The following is a 9,425-nucleotide window of genomic DNA, read 5'->3' as shown; positions in this document are numbered from 1 at the left end:
GTCACCCTACTTAGATCAGCCCCATACCCATTTTTGCTTTGAGGATAGTGACCAAGACCTCTTCATTTTTCATTTGAGAAGATTCCTCTATCCTACTAGCTTCATAGATCACAATTAGGTGTCCACCATATTTCACTCTCTAGCCACTGTGATTTGGGAGTCAGCTCTCCTCTCTATCCCCCACCGCTCCATTCCCAACACCCCTAGATCTATTCGATGGAGTACTTTCCCTATAAACCAATGGTTTGATGATACTTGTAAAACTTTCCACCACTCATTATGCTTGGCTTTTGATAACCATTCCCCTACTTTCACCAATTTGTGACTCTCTTACAAATGCTTTCTTTTTCGTAAGAAGCGGTTATTTATTGCTTCATAGGGAAGATCCCTCTGTGACATGCTTTTTCAGTGTCCCAAGATATTTTGCTGCATCATGTTCCCCCAGCATAGCCAACCCCAATCCACCCCCAACCTTTGCCTACCTGCCTCCCATGTCTCCACGTTGTATGACATCCCGGGTCAGCTTGCTCCCCTTCCCAGCCCATCCCCCCATTGTCACTCGTTCTCCACTTCCAGCATTTACAAGGCCATCATACTTATGAGATGCAGTAGAGTGACTGATGATGAGGGTTTTCAGACTAAGCTCTTCAAGCTTAGTACCACAATCCTGGACCATTATCTCTCTACACTCTTTAATAGAGTGGTTTGTTTTGGTTTTCTTGACTCATGGTCGAGACATGTTATTCACCCGACCCATAAGTCTAGGCTGGCCTCCAATCCTGAAAATTATAGGACCATCATAATTGGGCATACATTTGTCAAACTTTATGCTACAACATTGAATACTATTTTATCCAGTGAAATTGACAAGACGAATTGCAGGGCCAAGGGTCAAGTAGGATTCAGGGGAAACTACTAGACCATGGATTGTATCTTAACACTGTGGGCTATTATCAAGGAGGCTCAACACCACTTGAAGAAAGTCTATTGTTGTTTATGGATTTTCATAAGGCTTTTGATTCCATCCCCAAAGTGGCCCTCTTTTAGATACCTAGAGATATTGGTATTTTTGAGATCTTACTAACGATTATCATGAGGTTATATGAGATAGTGGTTGGTAGACTTAGGACCATAGAGGGCCTCTCCAACCCTATCCAGAGCACCATTGGGGTGAAGCATGGCTGCCCTCTCTCACCCACTTTGTTTGGGATCTACATTGATGAGCTCAAGGCTTTTCTCAATGACTCCTCGCTTGCAGGTGATGGTTGTCATCTAACACTAGGTATTGATATCCATCCTTCTCTTTGATGATCATGTGGTTCTTCTTGCTTCTTCTCCTGAGGGTCTTCAGAGGCTTCCAGATAGACTTGCATCTTTTTGCAAGATGAGACAACTAGTTGTGAACCTTAAGAAGACTTGTGTTATGGTCTTCAATGGTCTAAAGACCTCACATCTCCATTTTCACTTCCAGGGTTAGGAAGTTGAGATTACATCATGTTACACATACCTTAGGGTTAAGTTTTTCGCATCTTGTTTCAGCTTGAGATGGTTCATTTAGCCTTGGATCAATAAAGGGTTGGTTTCCCCTGCCATGCTTGAGAGACAGTGTTTTAGACACCACTTTTGGGACACATCATCTAAGTTATCCCTCCTAGATTCCTTAGTAAGATCCACAGTGCTCTATGGTTTGGTGGTTTGGGGTCCTTCCCTTTTAGACTCGAATTGGGCCATGATCGAGCACACCTAGACTCTGATCCTCCATCGAATTATCAGTTTTCATAGATCTACCCCCCACATTGTTATTTTGGCTGAGTTTGGAGCTCACTCATTCAATCTTGCAGCCATTTTTTACATGATCTTGTTTCTCTATCATCTCCATGGCTTTGTAGACTCGGCTGAAGGCCAACACAAATACCATTTAGCCTACTACTCTTTAGTTGCTATTGCAGACTCTGATCTAGCCACTAGAGCTCATTGTTGGTATGCTCAGGCTACTAACATGCTGAGTTCAGTTGGGATCAATATTGACTGTCTCCCTCCCTACTAGTTCTCATTGGACACTCCTATTCATCCCCTCCCCTCTCATCAGGAGTTGAACAAGCATGTCAAACTTGACATCTACAAGTAGTATATTATACAAACCTGGGTTGATCCTCTAGGGAGACTACATTCAAGAATGGATTTCTACGTCGAGCACTTCTTAGATATTCAGGATAGGATTATTATATGCCCTAAGTACTTACACAGATATTGGACACACCTTCTACGTATCTCCCTTGGTTCCTTTAGGGTGGGCTCACACTAACTCCAAATCCAAGTTGATCACCATATTGCTAGAGAGGATCGGGTGTGTAGAATTTGTACCTTAGCAAAAGAAAAATTTGAGATCCATTTCCTTTTTAGATGCCCCATATACTACAAGATTAGAGGGAGATTTTATTGCATGTTTAGAGATTGTAGATCCCTCTCAGATTTCTTCAAGTACACAAATCAGTGTAGCATTGCACTTTATCTCCATGAGTCCTTATAGCTTGGTGACCATACTTTACAGCTATCATTTCCCAGGAGTCAAACCCAAGCACAGCTTATTACGACCTTCTTCTCACCCTTAGCTCCAACTCAGGGTGTGAAGCAGTTGTGTAGTTTCCCAACACAAGCCATTCTAGATCTATGTGACCCCAGAAGGGACCTCTTCACTAGCGATACTCATGTCGTAGCACTCAGCCTCACCATAGGGCCTCTGGTATCCGCCATCCATATCAGTTGTTGTTGAACTTTTTCCCTTTGAGGATGGATACCTAATATTTTTTGTGGTGTCTCCTACCTTCTTCTTTGTTTATTTTACTTGCTCTTTTCTAGACACCGTTTGGTGCTCCATTTGTTAGCTATCTTCTTGGTGTGAGCTTCTAGTCCCATAGACCCAAGTTGTGGTCTTTTGTTGGACATTAATAAAATTATCTTATCTTTGCTCAATATGAAAACTTTCTCTTTCTCTCTTTAGAATGTTTCTATTTCTCTCTCTTTATTCATTATAGAAACATGCTTGTGTATACTTGTATATATAGATCATTTATGATCTCTATTTAATAACACATTCATTATTTTACCATAATATTCATCCCCACCAAGGGAAAAAAAAGTTGATTGCATCTAGATTTGAAAATGCTCAATCAAGCCTTTGCCTTTGGCAATTAGAAATTGTTTCCTTTGTTCATCATTGAAGGACTCTAAGATATTAACTATTGAGCTATCATTTTGCACAATGCTTAACAGCAGGAATCCTTTCAAACTCCTCTCTTGAAAAGCTAATATGAGGATCAACTCTAAGGTTTCGGGTGATCTTGCGACCTACTAGAATCTGCTAAGTTGAAGATAAATGTGAATGTTCACGAGGAGCCTTTGCTAGTTGTAAACAATTTAGATAAGATTTTGAATTTGCTTGTTGTCTCAAAGGAATAACCACAAAAGAAAGAAATATATTTTTTATATTTTTATGTTTTCTAGGATGAATGCAATATAACAATGCAACTATATGAATTCTTAAATTAACCAAGGGGTTAGTAAAGAAAATAACGAAGATAGGGTGACAATAAATTTAAGAAAATAACATGGAAAGTAAAATCCTAACAAACATAAGCCACAGAAACAACACGTCTATGAGTTAAGCTTTTGAAAAGATCAGTGGGTAACCAATGAAAATAGGAGTAGCACTTCCTTAATTTTGTTGATACAATCGTCCATGGGAATTCAGTAACCGTAAGATGTTTCACTTTTCATCAAATTACAAGGCCACAGAAAGTGCGCTCATGCGAGACGAAAAGCTATGCAGGAACAATATGATGATCTCTTCTCAAACTAAGTACATTAGTAGAATTTGTAGACCCATAGTAAACACTAGAATTAAAATATCACACAACCAAAACTATTGGCTCAATTACATTCTATGAACATTCATCCATAAGATATAACACATTCAAGAAAGAATCACTACACTCCAAATGCGAGCACCAATAGCATATATTATTGCATCAAAATAATGGTGGCCTTAAATACATATTACATTCCCAAATTTATAAGAAATCTTCTCAATTTTTTTTTTGAGAGAGATATCTTTATGCAATCATATGCTTCTAAACTAATAAAACAAATCTATGTATGTACAAACTGACTATCTAAGTGGTGCTAAGCAGGACTCCATCCATATTTATATCATTAATTGGATGCATGAGCTTTGACATGTCATCAAACAAAGAAAGCATGAGAAAATAAGAAAGAGAAAGCTTTCAATTGATGTAGGAGTGTTTGGAAGTGCCAAAAATAGAAGCTCCATCTTCACTAGGCATTTGTTGGAGTTAGACTACTGTCAGAATGTGTTTCTGATGCATGGAAAGCTCTAAATTTAGAACTAGAAGTTAATTGTACGTGCACCTCTGAATTCAAAACTTGTGGCAAACCTCTGAAAAAATGCACTTGCACACCTAGCGCACTAGTGCACCTCTGAAGCAGGGTCCAAAAAATTGAAAATTTCACTAAGTGTCAAAATTAAAATTCTGGCTCCTGGATTTTGTTTCCCTTTATATCAAAGCTATGCCTAGATATTTTCCCTTGCATTTCTCAATAATCCTAGTAACTTAGACCACATCTAGAAAATCTAAGGCTTCACATTTGTCTTTCACCTTTTTCTTGTAGTTGCCAACCTCGATACAAGTCTCTGCATAATCTCCTAATTTCACATCCAGATCTAATAATGCCTCCTTTGTTCTAAATGCTTGCCTAATGTCATCATCATTAGTAGATTCGTCAAAAGTTTTCTAAAATTTCTCAACCACTACCTCTACTGGAATCAACTTCTCTCGTGCATCATCCTCAAAAATTTCTAAACACCCATCATTATCATGCTTCTCAACTTCCAAAATTTTCTCTTGGGTTTGATCCTTGAGCCTGTGAATCTCCACATGTAATGTCTCTGTTACTTATTACCATCTGCAATCTTTTCAATCCAATCATCAATCTTGTCAACTCCTCAGTTGTATATACTTTCATCAACATTCAATACCTTTGGCCTTTAATTGTCTGTAATGCTTGCAAATCTTTGCCCTAGGTATGTACTTCATCCATTAGAACAAAATCTTGATTCAAAATGGCCACAAGCCTATCCACATTATCTTGCGTAACGTGTAACAACTTCAAATTTCCTTGAATGATCTATACACCCTTCTCCTCAAAACTTTCCCGCCATAGTTGACAAGCTTTCAAAAACTGATCCAATCGGCCTGTACCCCTATCTCTTCTCTCGATTGTTGAGTTCAAGGTTTCTTCGGTGTTTGTGGGGTCTAAGGGACCAACAACTTCTCTTAGATATCCTTTTAGGATCTCATTTTGTTTCGAAGTGTTATTAATTCTGCCCTATCTTGTTCCAAGCCCTTGAATACTTCTTTAATCCCTATTGTAACCATCAACTTAGCAGTATCCAAGGTAGGTTTCCCAAGCATAACCTCCCTAATCGAATGATCTCATGGAGTCAATTCTTCAATGTTTGAATGCAGAGGAGGGATAGCACGTGAGCAAACAAGTCCTAGCTCTGATCACTCATGATAAAGGCTAATGCCTGTGCATCCTTTGGTGGTGACTCAAGTTTCCTTAGAACTTCAATTAACTCTATTATATCCTCCTCTTTAGTGGTGAATTGCTACTTCTTATTTCTTATTGCTTCTTTTCTCATCCATCTTGGAATATGTTGTACTGAGGATTTTCCTTTTGAGGAAGACAGAGTTTGCTCAGCAATGCCTTTTCCCTTATCTCCCCTCTTTGGAGTCCTCTCCTTTTGTAAGAGATCCACACTGAGAGTCTCTATATCTGTGGAGTCCACAGTTCTCACCTCTGTATCTTGGGAAGCTTGTTGAGGTTGCTCAATTATTTGCCCTTCTTTTGACACTTCAGTGGTGGATACTTGTTGTGGCTCTAACTCTTGTCCTTCTTGTACTTGTTTTTCTTCATTGTTTGGAGGAAGAGGAGTAGTCAATCCCTTATCTACACAAAATGTGACTTGTGTTGGGGATGATGGAACTACCTCGATTCCTTATGGTTTGGGTGGTAGTTGACTCCAATCCTCCTGTTGAGGTTGATTGGTTGGAGTGTCTCTTATCGTATCCTTGACCAATTCAGTACCCATGGGCATGAAATCAAAATCTGACATCTGAAAGACATCAATGCCCTCCACATCCTCCTCATCTATCCATTGTTGCATTTCATCTTCTAATGTTGTAATCTAAATGGGTTTCTCAGGAATGTATGGAGGTGTGATGATGGAGCTTCTTCTCCTTTCCGACTCTATAGCTCTTGCGAGACGAGTCCTCCTATTCAAAGGTATATTATCATCTTCATCCTCATCATCTTCTTCTTCTTCTACTTCTTCTGGAATAGGCTCGGGGACTGATGGGAAAGGAATCACTTTCCTAATGACCTTTTGTCTCCTCTTTACCAGAGTCTTGATTTTTCTTTTCTTAGACACAAAGAGGGAGGCTTGTACTTCTTGTGAAGGCACTACTTGTATTTCAATCTCAACTTCTCCTTGGCCTTGTTCAGCTAGTGACACTTGAGAATCATCTTGAGCTTGTGAGGCTTCCACATTCTCCTACCCTTGTACATTTTCTTCTCCCTACTGTGGAGGTGCCTAAGTCACTTCTTCTAGCTCGACCCGTTGAGGAGTTCTCTTCCTCTTCCCTTGACCCTTTTGAGCCCTATAATACCCAACTAGTCAATCAAGTTGGTGTACTATCTCAAGTCTCACTAGTGACTAGACTATAAATGTAGACACTGTGACCTTAGCTCCTCGACCTTTAGCCAGGCGGGCTTGAGCATGAAAGACCACTGTTTGAGGAATTGGACCAAGTTTGAAAGGTCTCTTGATCCAATCCTTTTTCAATTTGATGACGTGCCTCACCCTGTGATTAATATCTGAGTTCTCTTCTTTGTCAATCTCAGCATTCATAATAGGTCTATCACCAATCTTGTCCCTATTGAACAATGGATCGAGAAAATCCTTTGTATCTTGTTGCACAATCTTCAATGGAATCTTCACCTTCAAAGCACTTTCTACCAGATATAGAGTCATCCTATAATAATCCCTTATGCGGATATTATAGTCCTCCACTGTGTTCATCCAGTGATCCTCAATTGCATCCTCATGTTGGAATGTCTTGCCAGCTAGATATTGCACTCTTCCAATGTTATCGAAATAGGGTTGTGGAGAATCATATTCTTCTAAGGGATGTTGATCCCATTCACACTCAAAAGATGGAATATCTTGTCTCCGATCCACACTAAACAGTCCTATAGCAATAGGCCACACCCAAGTTATTTATGTTGTCTTTGTACCCTGTCGTATGCAGACAAGAGTTGTTGAGAAATCTCCAATAGTATAAGCTTGTCACTAGGATACCTAGGGAGATTCTTAGGATTGACAGTTGTACCTTCCACCCTCAAATATGTAAATGCTTGGTATTGGATGTAGTAGGCTCCAACTTCTGAAATCTTAGTTGTTGCCTCTTCTGGCATCCTCTTCGCATAATCTCCTTCGATGAACCAGATGATTGTGAATATAAAAGCACCGTTTACTATCATGTACTCCTTGCTATGTTCTTGAAGCTTCTTCTTTACTAGCTGAGGATATACAATGTAGGGCCATTCATTTGCATCCTACATGCTACCCTTCTTATAGAGCCTTGGATAATAACAAGTACACTAAGTATGATGTCATGTAAAAAAAATTGTTATTCTTCACCGTCACCAACTGCTCACCCAAGTTCTCGCTGAGAATGGAAGCCCAATCAATCAGCATCTTCACCATCTTGATAGTCTTAATGAAATGGACCATCCATATGTTCAAATCTCTAGAAGCGGGCAAACCCATGACTCTGCTCTTGAGTATGATCGAATATCCAATATCTTCCTTCATATATCCTCTTGTCATGTCGACTCTGTCTGCTTTCTGCCCTAGAGGAGTCTTCTTGATGAGGTATGATGACTGTATGATTTTAGAAGCTTCATCAATATGTTCCCAGTACCATCTCTCAGCTTGGTGATAAGTTAATATGATAAAATTGATCTGCCTTTGGAAGATGGAACACCTCTATATCGTTGGGTCGTAGATCTAGGACGATCTCGCCAGTTATGCTCTTCACAACCCTTTCTTTGGGAACATATTTCTCTCCTAGTGTCATGACCAATTCGAAGGACTGCACTGAAATTGGATGCGATGCTGCATTAACTAGTCCAGAGCGAATAAGAGTGGATATCATCGATGATCTTTCTGTGGGCTTATTGCACAATGTCAAGAATGCACCCAAATGTGTGTGACCCAATTCGGTGTCCTAGATCTCTAAGTAATCATCTTGAGATCATGACTTGGTCAAAATACCTTGGAACTTGAATACTATGGGCTTTGGTACCATCTTCACAGCAAGGGAGGACGATGAGGAAGCCATTCAATCTGCACAAAAAGAATGTGTTAGCATAAATTCAAAAAAAATCAGTTAACTTAAACCCTATCATAGACACAATCAAAACCCAAAACCCTAATCTACCCAAAAACATTAAAAAACCTAACTTTATGACCTTTTTGTGCAAAAAGGGCGCACTAGCCGCACCTGACAAGTGTGCCTAGTGCGCCATTATATTTAGCAAAGTTTAAGGATGGGGTGCGCAACAGCACACCTCATGGGGTGTGCTGATGCGCACCCTATACTTGTTTAGTCGCAAAAGAGTTTTATGCTTAAGAATTTTTTTTGTTTAAGGGTGGGCAGTAGTGCACCTAATTAGGTGCGCTACTACGCACCTTAGAAGGATGTTTTTCTTTGTTTGTTAAAGTTTTCTAAGTTTCTTGTTGAAACAAAAGGAGTGTAGCAGCGCCCTCAGGTAGGTGTGGTGTTGCGTACCTTTTGGATATTTTTAACATGTTTATGTTTTTGTTCGTGTAGGAGTGAAGGAGGGGAGGTGCACCTCGAAGGTGTGGTGTTGCGGTGCTTAGAAGCTCAGAGTGAAGACAAAGTGAAGGAAGTGGGAAGGAGAAGAGGGCCTTGGGTTTCATAGATCGGGGGACCCCAAGCACCTTTAGTGTTGCGCAGGTGCATAGGTGCACTGTTGTGCATCACGAAAGGGGGAATGTCTCTCTTTTTAGTACTTTGGTGCACGAGCGCACCTTTTGAGGTGCGCTGGTGCACTTTTTTCATTTTTGCAAAAGACTTATCTCCTTCTGATGATGAAATCTGAACTCTGGGTTTTTGAACCAGGACCTAGATTTGACCAAAAACACTAAAAGAAACCCCAGAAAAGACTCGAACCCCAGACTAGTGTACTGAAAAGCCGAAAAATAAAATAGGGGGTCCCCAGTTCTAATCAAAATGGGGTGTGCATTATGAAACCAC

Source organism: Cupressus sempervirens, chromosome 7 (assembly GCF_028749045.1).
Source record: "Cupressus sempervirens isolate cs-2001-9-10 chromosome 7, ASM2874904v1, whole genome shotgun sequence".
In the NCBI taxonomy this organism is placed as follows: domain Eukaryota; kingdom Viridiplantae; phylum Streptophyta; class Pinopsida; order Cupressales; family Cupressaceae; genus Cupressus; species Cupressus sempervirens.
The sequence above is the reverse complement of the archived record's forward strand: the minus strand, read 5'-3'. Positions refer to the sequence as shown.